The 26,190-nt window shown below is 39.1% G+C and overlaps 1 protein-coding gene across 23 annotated transcripts in view; it reads left to right on the forward strand.

The window, feature by feature from the left end:
• Window positions 1-26,190, forward strand: part of DENND1A (DENN domain containing 1A) — a 553,551-nt gene that overhangs the window by 173,183 nt on the left and 354,178 nt on the right. The window contains exons 2-3 of one of the 23 annotated variants that reach the window (XM_063635980.1): window positions 16,019-16,179; window positions 16,892-17,008. The exons of 21 other annotated variants lie outside the window; for them this stretch is intronic. The gene's annotated coding sequence lies outside the window, so the exon portion shown is untranslated. The remainder of the gene's footprint in view (window positions 1-16,018; window positions 16,180-16,891; window positions 17,009-26,190) is intronic. One more of the 23 variants, XM_055271158.2, reaches the window with a different exon arrangement.

Genomic DNA, 26,190 nt, shown 5'->3' on the forward strand with positions numbered 1-26,190 from the left:
AACTTGGTAGTACAAAATGAAAAAAAAAAAAAAAGTAAGTACTTCTTGTCATTTACCAAATATAAAATCTAATATGCTTCTAGGTGCACTGTTCACGGACCACCTCTGATTTTGATATCCACCTCCCACTGCACTTCTGCTACCCTCACTCTTTTAGGAACTGCTCAGTATTTGGGGTGGGAAAATGCAAACAAGTAATGAAAACATAATGCGATCAGTGTTGTTTTAAGAAAATATATTTATGTGTAAGTTTCTTCAAAGTCACAGATTAGACAGTGCCCATCTCTAACTTGAGAATAAAGGAAAGTGTTGCTGATGGGTTCCAGTTAAACTGAGTCTTGCAGAATGAGTGGGGGCTTGCCTGGAGGAAAATGGGAGAACACCTCTCTAGGCAGTGAGAACTGATAGACAAAGGCCCCAAGAAATGAAAGGTATAGCAAGATGAAAGGATGCTGAGAATGCAATGAGAGAGCAATAGCAAGAGATGATGCCATGGAAGTCTGGGGCCCAATTGTGAGTGCTTGTGGGGTGTGCTCAAGATTTTAGATTTATCCGGTAGCAAATGGAATACTGTTAGCTGGTTTCGGGTAGACATTAGAGATGCTGATGTTTTTAGACCAAGGTAAAAGTGATTTTTTGAACGTGAAATGTGCTTGGGTTTTTCTGGTTATTGTTTGAAGGGATGTTGCGTGTCACTTTGGAGGTAGCACCCAGATTTAGACTGGATTTTTCAAACCTCAACTGCAGGGGTTTTGTTTTGTTTTCTTTTAAAAACAAGGATAGTGATCATCCCTCCTTCCATGCTAGTTGGCATATGGACTTGAGTCTAAACCTGAGTGGTGTTCAGTGACAACCTTCTTCCTTCTGGAGCACTTTCCGATCTCATGACTGAAATGACCATTGCATCCATTCGCAGCTGTGTTACATTCATTTTCACTTGAAACACAGAAAAGCTCCATTTCCACAGAGCAAAAAAGAAGCTAGAAGTAATAAAGGAGTCTGGCTTTAAGAACTTTGGCTTCCCTTGCTGACTGTCCCAGTGTTTTTAAACAACACATACAGTTCAGGAATAAAATCAAAGGACTCTGTTTCCTCAGGCAGGTGCGGTGGCAGAAGCCCTCTTGGGTTGTGTGTTAGTTGCTTTAGTTTAAAATAAGTGTTTGGGAGGTGGGGGAGGAGGGAGTCAGGGAGGAAGGCTGTGGGGACAGCTCCCAGATTTTTACCTTGAAAGCAGGTGCTGCTGAAATATTCCAGAAACAGATGGAATCTCCTATTCTTGTTTTAAGCTATTTATGGTTGTCTCGCCCGAGGGTACCCTGCTATACAAAAATGCACAGCCTGATGTGTCAGGGCGGTTGGGCATCAAAGCTGGGGCCCCTCTGGGAGAAATCAGCCTTTCTTCCCAGTGCCTTAAATGCCATTCTGGAAACCTGGGTCTTTCATACCGTTTAACAGAGGACTTTCCTTTGCCTTTTGAGTGTTTCTGTCTCTCTGAAACTGTTTGATTTCTTTTTAATTCTTCTCCTTAAAAGTAAGCTGGATACTGTGTTGTTCTTGTTATTCTGTGGATGGTCAGTTGGCAGAAGGCCCCACTGCTAAGGCAGATTGATAATTTCACCGACTGTGGGTCTCAGAACATGGCTTCTGTCAGAAGCTGAACATAGAGGATGGGCCAGGGAGGCTGCTCTTTCCTAGGCCCAGGGCCCTTCTGAGTTCCTCAGTATTTTGAAAGGCTTGTGTGGGTGCAGGGCATGGGGTGCTCTTCAGAACATCAGTTTGTGGGAGGTTATAACTAGTTTTTCTGAATTAAAAAAATGAAGTGGTTGCGGAATTTTGCATGTTTTATTGCCATACAGATGCCTTCATACTTAGAAACATATATAATCCTCTGGGGAGCCACAACTCAACAATAGTAACAAGCTGTACAGTTTAAAGAAAATCACCTTTGAAGAGAAGAAAGAGAAATAGCCGAAACTGCCCTTACACTCCCAGCGGCCTGCTGTTGGAGGTTGATTTGAGGGCTGGGAAGCTACGCAGTTGGAAGGACAGGTGTGTCTTCTGCCGTGGCCATGGGGGCTGGAACCAGCAGCCAGCTTCAGGCTGTCCACGGCAGGAAGAAGCTCCCTTTCTCCTCCTGATCCTTTTCAGAGGACACCACCCTGGCACACAGCCTTCCCTCAAGCAAACTGACCCTAGGGTTGTAGGGTATTTGCAACTCTAAGACTTTGGCTAAAAGGGATTTTTTATTTTTGAGACTGAATGAGTTCTAAACCTTACAAGAGATGTGATATATTCTCACTCTGTTTTGGAAACAGAACACTTCCTTGTCATTAATCCTCATGAAGCTTAGTACAGGACAGGAAGTGAAACCACCTCAAGAACTCCAGGAGTGTAGTTCTGCCTTGTTTTTTGCTCCCCACCCACCCCCCATTCTTCAATCATCTTGCTACCTCTAGTGACTGCTGCTGATGGCTAAGGTTACTTCATCATTTTGAACATGGATAGACTAACTCTGGATAACTCACTACAGAGGATTTGGAGTGGAAGGAAGGAATTAACATCAGCATTTATTTAATATGCCAGCTGGTTTATGTAATTTTCATTTATTTTTATAGCAATCTTATGAAATTATCTCCATTGTAGAGATAAAGGGATTGAGACTGAGAGAGATACAGTGACTTGCCCAAGATCTCGAGGAGAAAGTTAAGGAATCTGGTTTGGAAGCTAAAATCCAACCCAAAATTTATACTCTCAACTGCAAATTCTGTCTTCCTGCCACCAAAGCAACTTTTACTGCTTTCAAAAGGTTATTCATCCTCTCTTTCTATATGTATATATTTAGTTTAAAAAGACGTAACGGGTAGTTTGCCCTATGCAGAATGAGCTCAGAGGTGAGCTTAAAGAGCTTTCAGAAATAATGTACTACAGTTCACCCTCATCTTATAAATGATGAAAATGAAACATGAATGAGACAGGAAGATTTTTGTTCCAAGCTCTTTGGCTGGTGAGTGACAGTCTTCTGACCTCCAACCCAGGGTTTTGCCTGTGATATGGCAATGATTCTTCCAACTCAGGAGAATGAGCCCAAGGCCAGCTGGAACTAATGTTTTTTCAAGACTTAGTAGCCCCTGGTTAGCGTCAAGGAGTCACATTCCCTTTTGAGCATCATTATGAGCAATGTGAATAATCCAACTATGTGATTGTAGAGTGAACAAGATGATCAGTTCTGTTTAAATCCGATGCAAGGTATGTTTGAATGGAAAACCAGTGAAATAGAGCCTGTCTTTTGAAAGAATCTTAGAATTCCACATGAGGGACCCTTTTTGGGAGATGAAAAAGCATTCTACAGGAGAGGCTCCTTGGTGCTTTTTGACTGAGTTTGAGTGTCAACAGTTTTTCTTGGACCTCCCTGCAAGCCAGCCACTTTCCTTCAACAGCAATAAGCAGAAAGCATTTATCTGAGCCTGATCTTTGCTTTTCACTGAGTGGGAGGTAGAAAAGAAAATGGCTCAAAATACACCTCACACCTAAAATTGCCCTTTGCTTCTAAGCTACACTCTTAAGAGCAAGATAGATTTGTGAATACAGGAGTCTGAATTTAAGTTGTCTGGCCCTTTCAGGGATCAGTTTTAGAAGCAGTACGAAGCCTAACATTCTCTCCATCATGAAGAGGCCCCGTAAGACTGCAATAATAGGTACTTCTTTACAGAAAAATCATGGTACCATGATTGAAGTTTGAAGAAGTTTGAAGTTTGAAGACCCCACAATTCTAGCAATCAATTATGAGCCACTTATTTTTGGATGTTATTTTTTAAGATTATAAAGATATACTTTCTCATTAGAGAAATTTAGAAAACTGTAGAAAGAAAATCTCTCATCCCACCATGCTGATAATGACTAAGGGTGTTTCCTTCCCTGAACTGGGATGATGCTGTAGGTATAACTTTGTATCTGGCTTTTTCACTTATTAAATTGTAACCATCTTTACATATCATTAAGTATTCTTTCCTGAGAGTGTTTTTAACTACATAATTTATTTGTGTGAGATTGATTTATAATACAAGGAAAGAAGCTCTTAGTAATGTGAAAGAATATTTCTTGCTAAGGCTTATCTTCTTTTTAAAAATGCATTTGCGGCCGGGCGCGATGGCTCACGCTTGTAATCCCAGCACTTTGGGAGGCCGAGGTGGGCGGATCACGAGGTCAGGAGATCGAGACCATAGTGAAACCCCGTCTCTACTAAAAAAATACAAAAAATTAGCCGGGCGTGGCGGCGGGCGCCTGTAGTCCCAGCTACTCGGAGAGGCTGAGGCAGGAGAATGGCGTGAACCTGGGAGGCGGAGCTTGCAGTGAGCCGAGACTGCGCCACTGCCCTCCAGCCTGGGCGACAGAGCAAGACTCCGTCTCAAAAAAAAAAAAACAAAACAACAAAATGCATTTGCTATAATGTTGTCATTCAGCTAACTACTTGATATTTGTTTAAAAGAAACACTCAACTATTTGTTTTATCTTACCATGTGAGCTATTACCTGATTCTTGACAATGAAGAATAGTTATTAGCTTCTGAAACAATGAACAGAAGAGTATGGAAATAGTATCAGAAGTCTTGGTTAAAATCAAATGGCAAATAACGTGTTGAGTTTACGTTTCCATATTTTATTTTGTATATTTACATCTTCAGAGTAAGTACTTTTTATTAGCATGGGTTGTAAAATGCAAATTGTAACATTAAGGGAACACTTTTGAAGTTACATAACAATATAATTTTGAAATTAGAATATATTGCATTCTGAGTGAAAGCAAATTACATGTATCTTAAAACTTTATGTAAACTTATGGAATTTTTAAACATTGTGGAGAAAATTAAATTCTATATATTGTAGTATGCAGTGGAAATTAAATAGGTTTTTATTTTCTACTCATGGACTTGAAACTACCAGTGATCTTATGCAAAACCAAGGGCAATTGTTGTGCTTTAGGTCAATCCACAAGTGTTAAACTACCACATAGAGATTTTAAATCCCTTACCTATAATACAAAGCAATATTTATTACAGAATTAATTCTGAGAGGCATCATTTATGGTTTCTAATCCATTCTATTTCAGATGCCTTTGAAGTAAAGTGGTGGAGTTTTGCATGTGGGGTTAATTGTCCCATTGTTCATTTATATAGTCTGGTATTTTAACTAGCTCTTTATGTGAATTAATGGACCCAAAATACAGCAAAAATGCTTGACTTGAAAAATTTTACATTTTTTAAAAACCGATTTAAGAGTGTGGTGGAAGAAGAAGTTGGGTGAAATTCAGTGTCCTGCAGTTTGTTGTCTAAGCTCCTTGGGATGACTGACTGATTTCTTTTTTATTTTAAGTTTTTAATTTTAAAATTCTGGTCCCATTAGAAAACAAGTTTTTAAGTGGTTAAAAAACAAAAAATCACTGCAAACAAAAACAACCCCAAGCCAAAACAGACTCTGAAGAATGTATGTTTGCTAGTATACTGTTTTCTGCTGAGCTAGGATTTTTACTGTCACTTTTGTAAATTTCGTAATTTTGGATACCAACTTTGGAGAAACTTTAATTTGTGCTTTTTCTTTTTTATTAGTATATGAAAAATATAGCCAATATCGATCATCCTTATTGAGTAAAGATAACTGTTGTCCCCTGACCACTGAAAACAAAACTTTTATAAATATCTTTTCATTGTACTCTTTGTTAACATTCTCCAGAGATTGCAATTCTAGGTCTTTTTATTTGAAGGGATAGTTTAACTTTCAAGGACTCCTATGAACTTGTGCGTTCCTCAGATTTAGTGTGCTCAAGTATCCCTAATCTGAACGTCCAAAATTCAAAATGCTCTAAAAGCTTTTTGAGCACCAACATGATACTCAAGTGAAATGTCCATCGGAGCATTTTGGATTTCCAGATTAGCGGTGCTCAACTGGTATATATTCTGCAGATATTCCAAAATCCAAACAAATCTAAAATCTGAAACATTTCTGGTCCCAAATGTTTTGGATAAGGGATATTCGAACTGTCTTAGTGTTGTAATGAAACAAACATTGGTGCTATACTTTGATTTTTTTTTCAATCTTTTTAAAACATGGATTTATAATAAAAATATTTTTACTTGGCTGTCATTTGCTTTTTGTCTCAGTTATTTCAGTGGCAAATTGTGGACAATACTAATGCAGAATATTGTTCTAAAGATTAAATAAAACAGTAAAAACTTGATAAAGTCCCTGTATGTTATATCTATTGTGTAAATGTTTGATCACAACCCTGTGTTTTTCCCTTTTGTAAATTGTGAAATATAACCTGCAAACAGAAAAGGGCGTCAAATGTACATATACACATTATACACACATAAGTAAACATAAATATACAGCAAATACCTATGTAATCACCATTGAAGTTAAGAAATTACTAGCACCCTGATATTAATTTTTTCACCTATGTATACATCCCTAAATAGTATAGTATAGCTTTGTTTGGTTTTGAACTCTGTGAGTTGCATTATGCAATTTAGAATTGTTATTTTCAATCTTACTTCTTTTGCTTGATCTTTGAGATTCACCCATGCTGTTGCTTATGGTTATAGTCTGTCTTCTTTGCTATCTAGTGTTCTGTGTTGTATGATGATATACCACAGCTGGTTTATGTAATTTTCATTGATTTTTATAGCAATCTTATGAAATTATCTCCATTGTAGAGATAAAGGGGTTGAGTTGCTTATGCATGTAACTGTAGGTGGCCATTTGGACTGTTTCTAGCGTGTGACTTTTATGAACATTCTTGAAGAGCTATACTGGTGCACATAGACTTAACTTCTGTGTACTGTATGTACCTAAGGAGTTGAATAGTTGTGTCATAGGACATGTATATCATTGACTTTATTGGGATAAATGCCAAATTGGGCAATTTTATTCTATTAAGCCCAATCAACTTTATTGGGATAATGCCAAATTGTTTCCTTAAGTGGTTTCACCACTTTCTGCTTCTGCAAGCTGTGCATGAGCATTCCATGCACCACACTGCTGCCACTTGCTCCTTGCCTTTTAAAGAAGACACGCCAGCATACACTTCACTTTTCTCAAAGCCCATGAGATCTAGGTATTATTGCCCTTATTTACTTCTCCAAACATTAATCTGGTCTCATCATTTGCAGAGGTGTTGCTAGAGAAAGAGGCGGTCCCTGGAGTTGTGAGAGAAAGTTGATCATTATCTGAAAGGTAAAATGAGTTACACGGTGGCATGGCATAAGAGTATGGTCTAGTGTCAGAGTAGGGTCTGCATTCCAGTCCTCTTGATTTGGAAATGAGCTTCTGATTACTCCATTTACTCTGTCTGAGCCTCAATTTCCTCATATCTACTTTTTTGGTGAGGATTAGAGATAATATAAGTAGGCCAGGCATGGTGGCTCACGCTTGTAATCCCTGCACTTTGGGAGGCCGAGGCGGGTCGATCACGTGAGGTCGGGAATTCGAGACCAGCCTGGCCAACGTGGTGAAACCCCGTCTCTCCTAAAAATACAAAAATTAGCTGGGCATGGTGGTGTGTGCCTGTAATCCCAGCTACTCGGGAGACTGAGGCAGGAGAATTGCTTGAACCTGGGAGGCGGAGGTTGCAGTGAGCTGAGATTGCACCATTGCACTCCAGCCTGGGCAATAGGAGCAAGACTCTATGCCAAAAAAAAAAGCTAATGTAAGTAAAGCATATTGGTAAGGTGGTCGTGGACATCTCACCACATCACATAGTGTAGTAGATATTGAAAGGTAGACCAATTGTCATAGGTGAGATGTATGTGGGCATACATGTGACAAAGTGTACATGAGTCTAGGTTATGCCAGCTTGCAGATGACACTTGGTAATGAGGTAGGCACTTACACACTGTTGATCAGGTTGTAAAATGGTCCAACATTCTTGGAAAACAATTGGCAATATATATTCAAAACCTTTAACATTTTTTCCACTTTGGGGAATCTGTTTTATGAAAAACTCAGAAATATAAGTACAGATATATGTACAAGGACATTTAGCATATAGAGTGAAAAGTGAGAAACAATTTTAAGGCCTAGAAATAGAGGATAGTTAAATTTAATTAGATACCATGTAGCTATTAAAATTGGTTTTGGTGATTATTTGATGACATGGAAAATACCCAGTACTTAATGTTATAGAAGAAAAGCAAGAGACAAATTTTTATATATGATATGATCTCCGTTTTGTAAAAAATACGTAGGAAAAAAATGACGTGGGGATCGGATCCCAAAGTATTAATGAGAATAGTTAAGTAATGTTATCATAGGTGTTTTTAATTTTCTTCTCTTTAATGAAGTAGTTATGCTGGCTGTTCTATCAAGCTCAATCCAAATATTCACTGCACAACAATTTACATATTTTTTAATTTGGAAAAATTATAACCACCTTCATATATCTATCTCATGATTTCAAATATAGAATGCCATGAATGGCAGTACTTTAGCTTCCAAAATAGTAACCGATACTCTAGTGTGTGTTTCCCCACTAAGTTTGTGAAACGGACTTACGCTCTGAAATCAGAACTGTGTTCAAATTTTGATTCTACCCCTTACTAGATCTAAGGACAAAAGCAAGTCATGTCACCTTTCTGAGCCTGTTTCCTTAACTGTAAAACAGAAAGTACATCTCATGGTAGCCTTGAAGATTACGAGATATATATATATTTTTTTAATTTAAATTTAAAATTATTTATTTATTAATTTTTTTGAGATGGAGTTTCACTTTTGTTGCCCAGGCTGGAGTGCAATGGCGTGGTCTCAGCTCACTGCAACCTCCGCCTCCCAGGTTCAAGTGATTCTCCTGCCTCAGCCTCCCAAGTAGCTGGGCTTACAGGCACCCACAACCATGCTCAGCTAAGTTTTGTATTTTCAGTAGAGACAGGGTTTCACCGTATTGGTCAGGCTGGTCTCAAACTCCTGACCTCAGGTGATGCACCTGCCCTGGCTTCCCAAAGTGCTGGGATTACAGGAGTGAGCCACCGTGCCCAGCCTATGTTTTTATTTTTATTATTTATTTATGTTTTGGGACTGAGTCCCATTCCATCACTCAGGCTGGAGTGCAGTGGCACGATCTCGGCTCACTGCAGCCTCTGCCTCCTGAGTTCAAGTGATTCTCCCACCTCAGCCTCCCAAGTAGCTGGGATTACAGGTGCACGACACCATACCCAGCTAATTTATTTTTAGTAGAGATGGGGTTTCGTCATGTTGGCCAGGCTGGCCTTGAACTCCTGACCTCAAGTGATCTGCCTGTCTCAACCTCCCAAAGTGCCGGAATTACAGATGTGAACCACCATGCCTCTCTCAGGAGAGATTTTTTTTTTAATGGACATACCACGCACAGTGCATAGCACATCTTTGGTACTGAGTCCAAGGCAGTTATTCCCATGTTGTCTGCCAATACTTAAAAATACCATTAGTTATACACTGCACCATTGATGTAAAAATATTTTTTCAGCGGGAGAAATTACTGTGTTAAATTTTTAGTTTGTTCCCAAAATGCATTTTGATTTCAGAAGTGTTAAAGGGATTCCTCTTAATTGAGAAATGTTAGTATTAATTTCAAAGTGGGATATTTAGCATCTGTCCTATGCATTATCACCATTCTCTACTCACCTAGTTGACCTTTTAATTTTCTCAGAAATTTTTATCTTATTTCCGTAAAATGACTAGGAACCTATTCCCAATGCTTGCCTCAAACCTGCTTTTTATGGCCTCAGGATCTCTGTCATAACCCGTTTTATGCTTTCACAAACTGAGCCCCTGGGGAGCTGTCTGCACTTTTCAGTGTGATCCAGCTGAATTCCTTCCCTTCCCCACTCAAGCCCTTTGATTTGCCAGGTTTTTGTTCATCTACCCTAAGGATGAACTGAGATTGCTGAGCATGGCCTCTCTTGTGGTGCAAAGTGAGAATTGTTTTTAATTGAGCAGAAACATGTGGAAGGATCAGGAATATCTCAAGGGATTACAGAAAAATTCCAAATTTGTACTACTTACAGCTTGTGTTTAGAACAAGGTCTGCTGGGAATAAATGTTAGTTAGTGTGGCCTGTGACCTTAAAAACTGTTGACATGGACTTCAGCCAGAAACTAGCCACAGACCTCCTTTGTTAAACTCATTCATAGCTCCTTGAAAACTCTAGTCAGTGAAAGTTGCCAGCTCCAATCTAAGCATAGCCTTTTTTTTTTTTTTTCCCATGCTTTGGAAACAGAGGACGCCCCTTAACCAGCAGGCCTTCTTTAATAGGACTACATGGCCTAAACGCAATTGGAATTGACAACTTCCTGGCTTGGGTTTGCCAACTGGCAGAGCTGTGAGGCCGAGGGGACAAACAGCGTTGGGGCGCTATGCACTTGTGTTTATGTATGTGCAGAGGAGACTGAACTCTAGAGCATGGTGATACCCTTCGCTCTGAGAGCAATGCTCTGGCCTGAATTGGATATGTCTTTCAAATGTTCTGCTGGAATAGACACATCAGAATTATCCCTCAGTACTTTCTTTTTAAAGGAAAGAAAAGAGAAAATAACTGCCCTTTCTTTTTTGATAGGAATGATCATGGCCTTTCCCCTCTCTGCTCAGAATCCTTGATTTAATCCTCTTTTTGTCAGCGTTGTGCTATGTTGCTCAAATATAATATGAGAACTTGAAACTCCGATTGGGGAATTATTATTTGTTGAATGACACTCAGCACCCACTCAGTCTGGAGCTTTATTTAACAAAGTTTAGTTTCATATCAAGGTGAAGGGATAACCAGGATATCTCTCTATTTTACTCGTTGAGGAGACTGAGCAATGAGGAAGTTAAGCAATTTCTTCTCCCTTCCTATCAAAAGAACCCTAAGGAAAGGCGTTAAACAATTATGATGCAGCCTCTGTAAACCAGCATAGTAACTGAGATAGAAATTAATATTTTCCTTAGTTCTTGTCTTTAATCCAAAAGACTACATTGTCTGAAATACCTGAAATTTTGAAAAATGGATAAATGGATCAGGCTAAAAAGAGGAAGTAGTTATTCTGCTTACAGAGTTTCCTTTGACATGGTTGACATTGATGGTGGGTAGGGAAGCTAGCTTAGTTATGGATTGTCATTCTGAGATATCCGATCATATCCGTTCATATCTCTTTCCACTTAATCACTTGTAAAATTTTGGTTGTTGGAGTAGAATATTTCCAGTTATGCCGTTGAAATTGTTTTTAACATAAATACTCTAGCAGACTTATCACTTCTAAAAGCTGCTGAGGTTTGGCGTGGTTTCAGCCATGCATGTGTGAGGAGAAAAAAGGAATGTCACGTTGGCCTAGGAATATGGAAACTTTGAAAGAAGAAATTATATAATTTCCTAGAGAGGGTGCAAGAATTTAGATGCCATTGAGAGAACCCTTCAGAGTAGCTGACCCCTAGTAGATTCTACATAAGTACTTACTGAATGAATAAAAGTTGCTGAAATAACTATTTCCTAGTCCTGGTTCTTGCCTGCCCATGCTCTCTCTCTCTCTCTCTCTCTGTCTCTGTCTTACTTTCCCTTCCTCAACATCTTTCTTTACCTTAGAACATTTATTTCTTCCGCAGAAAGTAGGTGATGCCATCATGTTTAATTACCTAACATTCTAAAGCACAGCTTGTAGATTGAGACCTAGATTCAAATTCTGACTTACGAGCCATGTGACAAATCATATAACTTGACTCGTCTGATCCTTGTTTCCCACATCTGTAAAAGAAAGATAATGAGGCCTACTTTGTAAAGTTGTTGACATATGTGTAAATATGTTATGTAAGATACCTAATTTAGGAGTTAGAAACCGAGAATTTTTTTTTTTCTGTGAAGGAATTTCATATGTTTTTCCACATATGCTTTTCTCCTGCTCCCTGTCAAAGGAAATAATAAGAAAAGGTCTCAAAGACTTTACTACCTCTACAGATCTCCCTGCTCATTCAGGGAAAGTAGTTACTGGGTAGACCAGCTAAGAGTAGTTGAAAGTGTCCCAGACTCCAAATGGGAGATTTATAATAGCCTATGGAAATTGCTTAATGCTTATCTTCTGTACCTGTGCTCTATACTGAGAGTAGATTGGATCGTTAGAAAATATATTTAGACAGGTTATTAAGAAAACCAGATTTCTATTTTTGCTTGCTTTTTTGACAAAAAGATAATCTCAGAACATTAAGCAGCATAGAGAATTGTGGAGAATTATCTGAACTTAAGTTCCCTTTTGCACAGGATTTTTTTTTTTTGATTTCCAACTTTTATGTAGAGGGGCATATGTACGGGACATGCAGGGTTGTTACATAGGTAAATGTGTTGCGCAAGATTGCACTGTAAGTGCTTCCCTTCTTAAACACACTTAAAGGTGGTTTTGTAAGAATTAATTCTAAAACTCTCCCCAATGTAAGCTGATACATCCAGGTGGTCTTATGACCTCTGTGTACGTTACGTGAGTCTAACCCTTGGTGTTTTGTGTGAATAGCAAATTATATGAAGCCTTTTTTTTTTTTCTTCTATGTACCAGGGAATTAAGAACACACTCTGGAAAAGGATGAAGAACTCTGGTGTGTAGAAGAGGGAAGAACTTTTTTGTCAGATTTTATTTTACTGGAATATATTCCCTTAAGATTTCATAAGATGAGAGTATGTCATCTTTTTTTCTAAAGATTTTCCCCCAATGCTACCTCATTTTCTAAACTTTCATTAATAGCTCTTTGCAGCTGAAGCAAATATTTTAGATCTTGCTTGAACTCTCCTCCAGCTGGGAGTGTCTTTCACACATCAAAGGCAGATATGAGGCTCTCATTAAAAGATAGTATGAGTTCATCATCTTAGAAGAGTAGGACCTGAAAACCTGAGATAACTTTCAGCTGCAAGTCATATCTAAGCTGGACTGAGATTTTTCTGTTGGTTACCCCATTTCTTTTCTCAATTCGTCACTCCCAGGTGCTCTAAAATCTGACTTTCTATCTTAGTTTTGTTTATAACTGAAAGTTATCTTTATTCAGAATATAAAGTTAGTTGTAGAGGTTAGGAAAGATAAATATTTTAACATTATTTTTAATAAGAAAATCAGGACTCTGGAAACTTAGGAAGAAAGCCCAGGGTCTGCTTGTTATTTTCCCTCTCTGTCCTTCTGCACACTTTTTGTGCGAAGCCTTATTAGTACCCTCTCACTGCACTGCCTGCTCCAGTGTCTATAAGGTAATTATTTGAAACTTCATAAGTCAGCTCTGAAAACTCCACAAATCCTCTTCTTCCTAACTTTTGCTAATGAAAAGCAACCCTGAAATCAGAGTGGTTGAACAGATTTCTTGAGAGTATGGAGAACAATGATTATGTCCTTCAGATTTTATTTTTGAAAAATTCTAGATCCCAGTGAAGGCTGGAATGTGACATTCTATCTAAAAGCCACACGAAAGGTTTTTAGGTCCTTTTGTGTGTATATGTAGGTATGCATGCTTGTGAACAAGTTATTCCAAAATGTTGCAGGTTCCATCGTCTGAGTAACAGCCACATCAAATCCCAATTCTTTTCCATAGTATTTACTTTTCTTACTTTGCTCAATTTCAAGCTCTGTGTTAGTATTTTCTAGCCAAAGGTGAAAGTTGTCCCCAGATAAATATTAGGATGGCCTGCCAGCCAAATCCTAGGCAACCCAGTGAATTACTCTCTTTGATAGTAGACAGGTCCAGTTCAAGTTGCTCTGAATGGCATTTAACTATAAAACAATAGCCTTAACAAAAGTTGCTGGTATCCTTGAAATGGTTTCATACCAGTAGCCAATTCTTTCAGCACTTTAGGATATGAGGCTTGTTCCATCAGAGTGCCAGCTTTTGGAGCTTTACATAGCCAATGAATGGTGAAAGAGGGAAGAGAAAAGTACGTAGATGTATTGAAAATGCATGAAATAAAAAATGAAAAGCAAGCAAACAAAAACATCACTACACACACACACACAGACAGACACACACACACACACACACACACACACAGAAGCTGTTGATGCGGCAGTTTTTCATTCTTTATGGCTCTAGGGACAAGTTTAAATTGGGAAAAATTTTTTTATTCTCTTGTGCTGTGTTGAACAGGAAGGCAACGTTTGATGTAATCTGGCCCAGATGTCAGCAGTGTGCAGCCTTGTGATGATTATTTATCTTCAGGTTTTTATTTTGTAAAAAGAGAATCCACAAACAATTGTTTAGAGTCATAAGCTGTATTTAATGACTGTTTTTGACATTTTGTGTATGCAACAAACAAACATATATTAGTTTAAATATGTTTTACATTTAATTTCATTTTAGCTATTAATCTTAAAATCCTCTTTAACAAATACTGGTTATGAGTCCCTTGATAGATGTTAATATGTTCAGTGCTTTACATTCAGGATAGCATTCCTCTTATTTCAATTTCTTACTCTTCTAGGAAGTTTTCTCAGCTAAGACTGTTAAACTAGTGGGCTCTTTTAAATGGTGTTTGAAAGAATTTTCTCACATAAATTTCCCAGAAGGATGTCAGTATTTTAGGGTCAGAAAATGGCTTAGAATGTAAGTGGCAAAACTTCAGTAACAGCTCCCAAATGGCAGTCCATTTACTCACATTTGAGGGGATTAATTATCTTGGAATTCAGGTGTCTTTGTTTTAACAGTATTGTTTTCAAAATATTTTGAAGGATGAGCATTGCTTATGATTTATACCTGTCTCTTGTCTACCCCCTTTGAAGTGCTGCTGATGGCTGCTAAGACCCCTGGAAAGAGTGGATTTTGAAATTTCATTTTGGGGATGGGAGGAGCGGGGAGTACTTTTGCCATATAATACTATTTTAAAGATCAAGGAATGTGTACAAAAATCTTTGCTTCTGTTACGTTTTTCCCCAAACACAACTAAGCTTTCTCAGCAAATTTAATTTGGACTACTCAGTTGAATAGTGGGTTGCCCTTTAAAAACTTGAGTTCAGGCTGGGTGTGGTGGCTCACATCTGTAATCCTAGTGCTTTGGGAGGCCAAGGCAGGAGGATTACCTGAGCCCAGGAGTTTGAGAACAGCCTGAGCAACATAATGAGACCCCATGTTTACAAAAAATTAGCCAGGCATGGTAGTGCACACCTGTAGTTCCAGCTACTTGGGAGGCTGAGGCCGGAAGATTGCTTGAGCCCCGGGAGTTCAAGGATGCAGTGAGCTATGATTGCACCACTGCCCTCCAGTGTGGGCAACAGAGTGAGACCCTGTCTCTTAAAAATAAACAAGTACAACAACAACAACCAAAACTGAGTTGAATTAAAGGTTAAATTAAACATTTTAAATATTCCATATGAGATGCCAATATTAATTCTAACCTAGCACAATAAGAATTTTAACCCAGGCAGGATTAACTCCTATTCTCCATTAGCTCGCCTCATTGACTTCGATGGAATTTTTGTCTTAAAAAATACGGAATAAATTATATTGACATTTTATAACTTCTAGATCAGTAACCTCACAGCATTGGTAGTTAGTCCATTAAGGTAATCTTTATTGGCATCCGTGTAGGATAGCAGAAAGATGAGGAGTTTTAGGACCTGGATTCAAGTCCTGTATGTACTGCCAATAGGCCCAGTGACATTGGGCAAGATGCCTGACCTGTATCTACCTCATCTGAAAAATGAGAGTTGTCAGTGTCCCTTAAGACTGAAATATTCTGTGATTCAAAAAAATTCAAATCAAAATAGTGTTATTAAATTCCAATGAGCTCATTAGGGCTTTATTGCCATAATTCATTTTTTTGACAATTGTTTTCTTATTCCCATGAAGGTGTTTGAGATGCATGATCAGAGGAATTACAGAAGTTTTAGTGCAGTCTTGCTAATGCATGGCAGTATTTCTAAAAAAAAAAAAAAAAAGTAATTGCATATTATTATCAGCATTGTCATCACTTTTAGATAGGACATTAAATATGAGACCTCATTTATTCCTTAAAATATAGGAACAGTGACTCTATGCTGTTCTCTTCCCTTCCCTGACAGCTCTCCTGAGGAAGCTAAGACACAGGGCAAGGGACTTTTTCCTTGTGACATCATAGCATGACCTGGCCTGGAATTCTAATGTAGTAAGGAAAGAACCACTAGGTTGGCAGAGAGACCTTCAATCTAGACTCCGCCCGGAGCCTGTTGGACTCTGACTTTGGGTATGATTCTGGGCTTCCCTCCTTCCAGAAAATGGAAATGATAACAATTAGCCCTTCTGAGCTTACAACATAGCTCTTACAGGTCATGTGTTCTCGTACACTGACTTGAAGACCTTCTTTTTGTTTATTTGTGCCTTTAGCCTTGATAAAGACAGAACTGCTATTGGTGTGTATAGTTACTATAAGAATTTTTAGTTCTCATCAGAACTACTTATGCAGCTATGAGTACATTTGTAGAGAAGGTGCAGTCTAACTAGCTAGCTTCAGTGATTTTTCTTTTTTCTTTTTTTGGAGACAGGGCCTTACTCTGTCACCCAGGGTGGAGTGCAGTGGCAGTGGCACAATCTCGGCTCACTGCAACTTCTGCCTCCCAGGTTCAAGCAATTCTCCCACCACAGCCTCCCAAGTAGCTGGGACTACAGGTGTACACCATCATGCCCGGCTAATTTTTGTATTTTTGGTAGAGACAGGGTTTCACCATGTTGGCCAGGCTGGTCTTGAACTCCTGACCTCAAGTGATCCACCCATCTTGGCCTCCCAAAGTGCTGGGATTATAGGTGTGAGCCACTACGCCCAGCCAAGCTTCAGTATTTTTTTCTAGAAGGTGACTGTTGTTTTGGGAATTCAGAATTCTTGGTTAATAATAACAACTTTAAAAAAGGAAACATCTCACCACTTACTGTTTTGTTACTCATGAGAGGATAATTTCTAGAATTTCAGGCAAACACTGAGTGTGGTGTATGTGTCACGGACAACCTGAGGAAATCACGATGCTGGCTTTTTTGACTAGGACTTCAGAGATCATGGGAGCATCATGAAGTCTCTGCAAGTGAGTGCCATGGGGCAGTGCAGAGAGTGTGAGCTGTGGAGCCAGAGAGGTTTGCGTTTGCTTACCAGCTCTTGCCCACTTATGATCTTCTTACCTAACATCTTGCAACTTATTTTTGTCATCTTTGACGTTCAGAGATAAGGACTCATCTCAAAGGGTTGCTAGAGAGAGAGTGTGTACAAATTATTCAGCAGAGTGTCTGATATATAGTGGGGACTCCATGAACTCTTTCCTCCCTGGATGAGCTGGTTTAGAACATCTATAAATGGTCATATTGGAAATAGGAGTATTTTAATTTTTATCACCTGGTTAATATTGGGAAGTTCACTGAGCCTTTAGATGGATGTGCCCTTTGATATCTTCCTTGATTTTCTTGGGGGCAAAAAAGCTTAGAATATAAACTCAGAAGGTTCAAATCCCAGCTCCTGTTTTCCCAGCAACACCTCCACGAGCATCTCCAACTTTTCTGGCTTCTCTTTCTCCATCTACGTAATGAGGGCAATCATAAGTCCTCAGAGGATTGTAGCGAGGATCAAATCATAACGTATGATGCTGCCTGGTAGTAGTAACTTGTTCCTACACAAGTTTTACCTAGTGACAACTTGAAAGCTAGTATGGCTTTTTTTAAAAAATAAAAAAAATTATTTTCCCAAGCCCTCTCTCGGGATGTGCTCATGTAAGAGGATGAGGCAGAAACTTGCTGTAATACACACCCATCATACGTCTAGAACCAAGTGCCCTGAACATTCACGTGCATTCTCTCCTGCAGTCTTCACAGCAGTTCTGCAGAGGAAGAATTATCCTTGTCTTACAGAAGAGGAAAAGGAACCTTGGAGAATCATTATTAGCTGATATTGTCAGTATTTGAACCTAGCTCTATTTGACTCTGAAGTCCATGTTCCTCCCGTTCTTTTTTCTTGCCCCCATCCCAAACTTGGTGCCTTATTTGACTTAGGCTAAGGAAACATGTATTGGTATTGGGTGTCTGTAGGTGCCCTGTACTCCACTGTAGACACTGAGGATGCAGTGATACCCGAGACATGCACTTTCCCCACTTTCACATGGCCCAGGATCTGAAGGCAGACATATAATTAAACAATTAGTTGCAATATTGAACCCTGATAAAGGAAGTTAAATTATTATGTAAATGAGTAGTCATCTGTGTATTTTAAACAGGCAATTTCCTCTGAATAGGTGACTTCTGTTGGTTTCAGGGTATCACATAATCTTAAAGTAGTTCTCCTTTTGGGGTGAATGTAACATCCTGTATTTCCATAACTTATCTTGCTGAAATATGAATAAAAACTTAATAATGACTCTGCCTCTACATAAAAAAATAAAAATGTTACCTGGGCTTGGTGGCAGAAACCTGTAGTCTCAGCTAATTGGGAGACTGAGGTGGGAGGATCACTTGAGTCCAGGAGTTCGAGGCTACGGTGAACTATGATTATGCCTCTCTGTACTCTAGCCTGGGCAACAGAGTGAGACTATCTTGAAAAGAAGCAAAGAAGAGGCCTGGCATGGTGGCTCATGCCTATAATACCAGCACTTCGGGAAGCCGAGGCAGGTGGATCATGAGGTCAGGACTTCGAGACTAGCCTGGCCAGCATGGTGAAACCCTGTCTCTACTAAAAAGTACAAAAAATTAGCCAATCATGGTGGCATGCGCCTGTATTCTCAGCTACTTGGGAGGCTGAGGCAGGAGAATTGCTTGAACCCAGGAGATGGAGGTTGCAGTGAGCCAAGATCGTGCCATTGCACTCCAGCCTAGGCAACAGAGCAAGACTCTGTCTCAAAAAAAAAAAAAAAATAGCCAACAAGAATATGATTCTATAAAAAGTAATATTCAGGAATAAAAAAAGGAAGCTCTTAAAAATTAAGAAAGTGAAAGCAAGGCTGGATGTGATGGCTCCTGCCTGTAATCTCAGTGCTTTGGGAGGCCTAGATGGGAGGATCGCTTGAGGCCAGGAGTTTGAGACCAGCCTGGCCAACATAGTGAGACCCTGTTTCTACTAAAAATAAAAAATATAAAAATTAGCTGGTTGTAGTGGCACATACCTGTAGTCCCAATTACTTAGGAGGCTGAGATGGGAGGATCACTTGAGCCTAGGAGTTTGAGGCTACAGAAACCTATGATCACACCACTGCACTCCAGCTTGAGCAACAGAGCCAGATACTGTCTTTAAAAAACAAACAAACTGGCCGGGCGCAGTGGCTCACACCTGTAATCCCAGCACTTTGGGAGGCTGAGGCGGGCAGCTCACCTGAGGTCGGGAGTTTGAAACCCGCCTGACCTACATGGAGAAACCCCGTCTCTACTAAAAATACAAAATTAGCCGAGTGTGGTGGCGTGTGCCTATAATCCCAGCTACTTGGGAGGCTGAGTCAGGAGAATTGCTTGAACCCGGGAGGCAGAGGTTGCAGTGAGCCGAGATCGCACCATTGCACTCCAACCTGGGCAACAAGAGCAAAACTCCATCTCAAAACAACAACAAACTTAGTAACAACTCATTTATTGAACGCTTACTATTTGCTTAGTGCTCTCCATGCGCTTTCTCATTTAATCCTCATTAAAAACTCTTTGAGAAGGCACTATGGCACCCGTTATGCAGATGAAGAAACCTAGGTTTGGACAAATTAAGTAACTTGCCAAAAGTGATGCAGAGAAACCTTGGCAGGATTCTCATTCTAGAGCCTCCATTCCTAACTAAATTCAATCAGATAAGTGTATTAGAAGAGTTGCAATGTATTCATTTTTCAAAATTAATAGATTTGGTGAGATTTTTCTATTTTTATTTTTAATTTGTGTACAGTAAAATGTCCTCATTTTGTATAATTTACTGAGTTTTGACAAATATGTAGTCATATATCTACCACCATAACCACCATACGAGCACTTCTGTCATCTCCCACTCCAGTTCTCTTGTGTTGCCCCTTTGTAGTCAAACCCTTCTCCTACTCTTAACCCCTCTTCTCTATCTCTATAGTGTTACCTTTTCCACAATGTCACAAAAATGTAATCATATGGTATTACCTTTTGGAGACTGTCTTCTTTCACATAGTAAAATGCATTTGAGATCCATCCATGTTGGTGTGTGTATCTGTGATTTATTCCCTTTTATTATTGAGTAGGTATTCCACTGTAGAATGTGTTCATAGTTTGTTTATTCACTATTGAAGGACATTTAGGTTGTTTGGGGGTTTTATGATTATGAATAAAACTGTTATAAACATTAGCACACAGATTTTGGTGTGAACACAAGTTTTTGTTTCTTTTGGACGAATACCTAAGAGTGGAATTGCTGGATGTATGTTGCCAAGTGTACGTTTAACTTTGTAAGAAACTGCCTGCTTTCCAAAGTGGTTGTTGTATCATTTTGCATTCCCACAAGCAAGGTATGAGAGTTCCAGTTGTCCCACATACTCACAAGCATTTTAGCTATTCTATGTGTGTAGTAGGAGCTATTGTGATATTTTAATTTGCGTTTTCCTAATAATCAGTGATTGGGGCATATCATGCTTATTTGTCATTTGTATATCTTCTTTGGTAAAGTATTCAAATCTTTTGCCCAGTTAAAAACATTGATTTGTTTCCTTATTGTTGAGTTTCAAGTGTTCTTTAAGTTTCTTGACATAAATCTTTTTTCAGATATATGATTTGCAAATCACATTTTGTCCCAGCCTGTGATTTCTCTTTTCATTCTCTTAACAGTGATTTTCCACAGAACAAATGGTTTTAATTTTGATAAAATCATAACACATCAATCTTACCTTTTATGGATCATGTTTTTGGTGTCATATCTAGGAACTCTTTGCCTATCCCAAGGTCACAAAGATTTTCTCCTATCTTTTCCTCAAAGTTTTGTAGTTTTATGTTTTACCTATAGGTCTGTGATCCATTTAGAGTTAATTATTTTTAAGGGATAAGGTATAGGTTGAATTTTTTTGTAGATTGTTTTTGTTTTGCATATGAGCATCTAGTTGTTCCAGCACCATTTGTTGAAAAGACCATCTTTTCTTGATTGAGTCATCCTTGTGCCTTCACAAAAATTAATGGACTATGCAGTATTTGTGTAGGTCTGTTTCTGGACTCTATTCTGTTCCATTATTCTATGTATCTGTCAATATTATACTGTCTTGATTATGGCTTCACAGTAAGTCTTGAAATCAGATAGCATTAATCTTCCAGCTGTGTTTTTCATTAAAAAAATTTTTTTAAATTATACTTTAAGTTCTGGGATACATGTGCAGAACGTGCAGGTTCATTACATAGGTATACACATGCCATGGTGGTTTGCTGCACCCATCAACCTGTCATCTACATGAGGTATTTCTCCTAATGCTATTCCTCCCCTAGCCCCCCACCCCCACAACAGACCCCGGTGTGTGATGTTCCCCTCCCTGTGTCCATGTGTTCTCATTGTTCAACTCCCACTTATGAGTGAAAACACGCAGTGTTTGGTTTTCTGTACATGTGTTAGTTTGCTGAGAATGATGGTTTCCAGCTTCATCCATGTCCCTGCAAAGAACATGAACTCATCTTTTTTATGGCTGCATAGTATTCCATGGTGTATATGTGCCACATTTTCTTTATCCAGTCTATCATTGATGAGCATTTGGGTTGGTTCCAAGTCTTTGCTGTTGTGAGCAGTGCCGCAATAAACATATGTGTGCATGTGTCTTTATAGTAGAATGATTTATAATCCTTTGGGCATATAACCAGTAATGGGATTGCTGGGCCAAATGGTATTTCTGGTTCTAGATCCTTGAGGAATTGCCACACTGTCTTCCACAATGGTTGAACTCATTTACACTCCCATCAACAGAGTAAAAGCGTTCCTACTTCTACACATCCTCTCCAGCATCTGTTGTTTCCTGACTTTTTAATGATTGCCATTCTAACTGGTGTGAGATGGTATCTCATTGTGGTTTTGATTTGCATTTCTCTAATGACCAGTGATGATGAGCTTTTTTTCATATATTTGTTGGCTGTATAAATGTCCTCTTTTGAGAAGTGTCTGTTCATATCCTTTGCCCTCTTTTTGATGGGGTTGTTTGTTTTTTTCTTGTAAATTTAAGTTATCTGTATATTCTGGATATTAGCCCTTGGTCAGATGGATAGATGCAAAAATTTTCTCCCATTCTGTAGGTTGCCTGTTCACTCTGATGATAGTCTCTTTTGCTGTGCAGAAGCTCTTTAGTTTAATTAGATCCCATTTGCCAGTTTTGGCTTTTGTTGCCATTGCTTTTGTTGTTTTAGTCATGAAGTCTTTGCCCATGCCCATGTCCTAAATGGTATTGTCTAGACTTTATTCTAGGGTTTTTGTGGTTTTAGGTCTTACATTTAAGTCTTTAATCCATCTCGAGTTAATTTTTGTATAAGGTATAAGGAAGGGGTCCAGTTTTAGTTTCCTGCATATGGCTAGCCAGTTTTCACAACACCGTTTATTAAATAGGGAATCCTTTCCCCATTGCTTGTTTTTCTCAGGGTTTTCAAAGATCAGATGGTTGTAGATGTGTGGCATGATTTCTAAGGCCTCTTTTCTGTTCCATTGGTCTATATATCTGTTTTGGTATCAGTACCATGCTGTTTTGGTTACTGTAGCCTTATAGTATAGTTTGAAGTCAGGTAGTGCGATGCCTCCAGCTTTGTTCTTTTTGCTTAGGATTGTCTTGGCTATGCGGGCTCTTTTTTGGTTCCACGTGAAATTTAAAGTAGTTTTTTTCTAATTCTGCGAAGAAAGTCAATGGTAGCTTGATAGGGATAGCATTGAATCTCTACATTGCTTTGGGCAGTATGGCTATTTTCATGATATTGATTCTTCCTATCCACGAGGATGGAATGTTTTTCCATTTGTTTGTGTCCTCTCTTATTTCCTTGAGCAGTGGTTTGTAGTTCTTCTTGAAGAGGTCCTTCACATCCCTTGTAAGTTGTATTCCTAGGTATTTTATTCTCTTTGTAGCAATTGTGAATAGGAGTTCACTCATGATTTGGCTCTCTCTCCATTATTGGTATATATAGGAATGCTTGTTTTTGCATGTGGATTTTGTATCCTGAGACTTTGCTGAAGTTGCTTATCAGCTTAAGGAGATTTTGAGCTGAGACGATGGGGTTTTCTAAATATACAATCATGTCATCTGCAAACAGAGATAATTTGATTTCCTGTCTTCCTATTTGGATGCCCTTTATTTCTTTCTTTTGCCTGATTGCCCTGGCCAGAACTTCCAATACTGTGTTGAATAGGAGTGGTGAGAGGGGGCATCCTTGTCCTTGTGCTGGTTTTCAAAGGGAATGCTTCCAGTTTTTGCCCATTCAGCATGATAGTGGCTGTGGGTTTGTAATAAATAGCTCTTATTATTTTGAGAAACATTCCATCAATACCTAGTTTATTGAGTGTTTTTAGCATGTAGGGGGGTTGAATTTTGTTGAAGACATTTTCTGCATCTGTTAAGATAATCATGTGGATTTTGTCACTGGTTCTGTTTATGTGATGGATTACATTTATTGATTTGTGTATGTTGAACCAGCCTTGCATCCCAGGGATGAAGCTGACTTGATCGTGGTGGATAAGCTTTTTGATGTGCTGCTGGATTTGGTTTGCCAGTATTTTATTGAGGATTTTCGCATTGATGTTCATCAGGGATATTGTCCTGAAATTTCCTTTTTTTGTTGTGTCTCTGCCAGGTTTTGGTATCAGGATGATGCTGATGTAGCATCTATGTATCTATCAATACTATACTGTCTTAATCATGGCATCACAGTAATTCTTCAAATCAGATAGCATTAATCTTCCAGCTGTGTTTTTCATTTTTAAAATTGTCTTAGCTATTCTAGTTTCTTTGCTTTTCCACATAAATTTTGCTCTTCTAGTTTCTTGATCTTTAGTAGCTATAGAAAATCCCACTGTGATGTGGTTTGACATTGGATTGAATATATAAAATGACTTGGGGAAAGATGACTTCTTTTTTTTTTTTTGAGGCAGAGTTTTGCAGTTGTTGCCCAGGCAGGAGTGCAATGGCACAATCTCGGCTGACTGCAACCTCCGCCTCCTGAGTTCAAGCAGTTCTCCTGCCTCAGCCTCCTGAGTAGCTGGGATTACAGGCATGTGCCACCATGCCTGGCTAATTTTGTATTTTTAGTAGAGACAGGATTTCTCCATGTTGGTCAGACTAGTCTCTCACTCCTGACCTCAGGTGGTCTGCCCGCCTCGGCCTCCCAAAGTGCTGGGATTACAGGTGTGAGCCACTGCGCCCAGCTGCAAAGATAACCTTTTTACAATATTTGGGTCTTTCAGTCCATGAACATAGTACATCTCTCCATCTACTTAGGGATGCTTTTTTTTTTTGGGACAGAGTCTCGCTCTGTTGCCCAGGCTGGAGTGCAGTGGTGCGATCTTGGCTCACTGCAAGCTCCGCCTCCTGGGTTCACGCCATTCTCCTGCCTCAGTCTCCCGAGTAACTGGGACTACAGGAGCCTGCCACAACGCCTGGCTAATATTTTGTATTTTTAGTAGAGACAGGGTTTCACTGTGTTAGCCAGGGTGGTCTCGATCTCCTGACCTCATGATCTGCCTGCCCCAGCCTCCCAAAGTGCTGGGATTACAGGCGTGAGCCACCGCGCCTGGACTATTTAGTGATTCTTTGATTTCTTTCTTTGGTGTTTTGTGGTTTTTAGCATACAGTTCCTACAGCTATATTGTTAGATTTATACCTAAATATTTATTCCCTTTTTTCTTTCCCTTATTGGTGCTAATATGAATGGTACAGCTAATAATTAAATACTGAGTTTTTATTACTTTCATTCTTGGCTTTCTGAAGGTGTTTTCTTATCATTTAAGGTCTTTAGCAAGTAAAAGATTGTTTCTTGGTATTTGTCCTTTGAGTTATCATCTGTTTATGATTTCACAGCCCTTGCACCATTTTGTAATTATGATGTCAAAGCAAGTAGCTTCAAAGGATACATCTGGAGGATCTGAAAAGTGCTCTTCTCTGGATAGGTGGGTTAGATTTGAGACAGAATCCATGTTTCTTTCCTTGAGTGTCATAGGTGTTTTAGAATTTCTTTTGTTTTGCCTATGAGAATATCATTTAATTTCTTTTACTTCAGAAAATCTAGTTTGAAGTATGGATATTAACTTGTAGCTTGATATAAAAAAGGCTCTGTAGTAGGCATTCCAGGAAAAGTGGATGTTTTCTGGCTCTTTTCTCTTAGATGACTAAACAAGAAAACATTTTCTGGGAAAAGAAGAGCAGCTGGTACTCTCATTATATTTCCTTCAGTGGTTCTATACCATCTCCTGTTCATGTTTTATTATTGTATACCTTACACATTAGCCAAGTAGAGAGAAGGTATTGTGCTGAATACTTTAATGCTGATCATCCGTTTAGATCTTGTGACATCTGGGTAAATTACACGTGACAACACTGAGCTTCAGAGTCACCTGACGAAGGTTCTGTGGCTGCTTGGAGGACATGACTTGAACATAAGCCCTCTACCACAGAGTCCCTGGCCTTTCCTACTCAGCCCCATGACAATAAAATTGGAGAAGACTCTTAGAAGGCAAACTTTTTGGGAGGATAGGATACCTTTGCAAATCTGCTGAAAGCTCCAGGAACTGTCTCCAAAAAAATGTTTATGTGGGTTTCTTTAAAAAGTTCTATAGACATTATAGGTTTTCACAGAACCCCTTCTATGGTCTCTGGATCATAGGCTAAATATCCTTATTTAAGAGCTCTTCTTTACTTGCTATTTTTTCCCCCATTGTTAAGGATTACCCAAGTACTGTATACCTCTTCTATGATACCAGGGAGCAAATTTCACACTACCTATTGTGGGTACTTGTGTGTGAGCAACTGGTAAAAGCCAGAGGCTCCTCCCTCTATTCTCTTCATTCATTCTTTAATGCTCTGTGCTGTGTACTGGAGATTCAGCTGTGAATAAAGCACTATCCCTGTCCTCAAGGACTTCATGGTCTGGTGCATTTCAGAAATGGTCATGTTTGGAATGGCTAAAGTATGTTCGTGTGATAGAGGCAGCATGGAGTGTGGTGGAAGAATCTGGATTTATAGTCAGGCTTGGATTCAATGTGAGACACGTTATTATTGAATTATCTGAGGGGCCTTTGTGTCAAGGGAATAATGATGCTAACACGTACCTTACATCCTTTACAAATGAGAGCTTT

The sequence above is a fragment of the Symphalangus syndactylus genome, chromosome 3 (genome assembly GCF_028878055.3).
Source record: "Symphalangus syndactylus isolate Jambi chromosome 3, NHGRI_mSymSyn1-v2.1_pri, whole genome shotgun sequence".
Classification (NCBI taxonomy): domain Eukaryota; kingdom Metazoa; phylum Chordata; class Mammalia; order Primates; family Hylobatidae; genus Symphalangus; species Symphalangus syndactylus.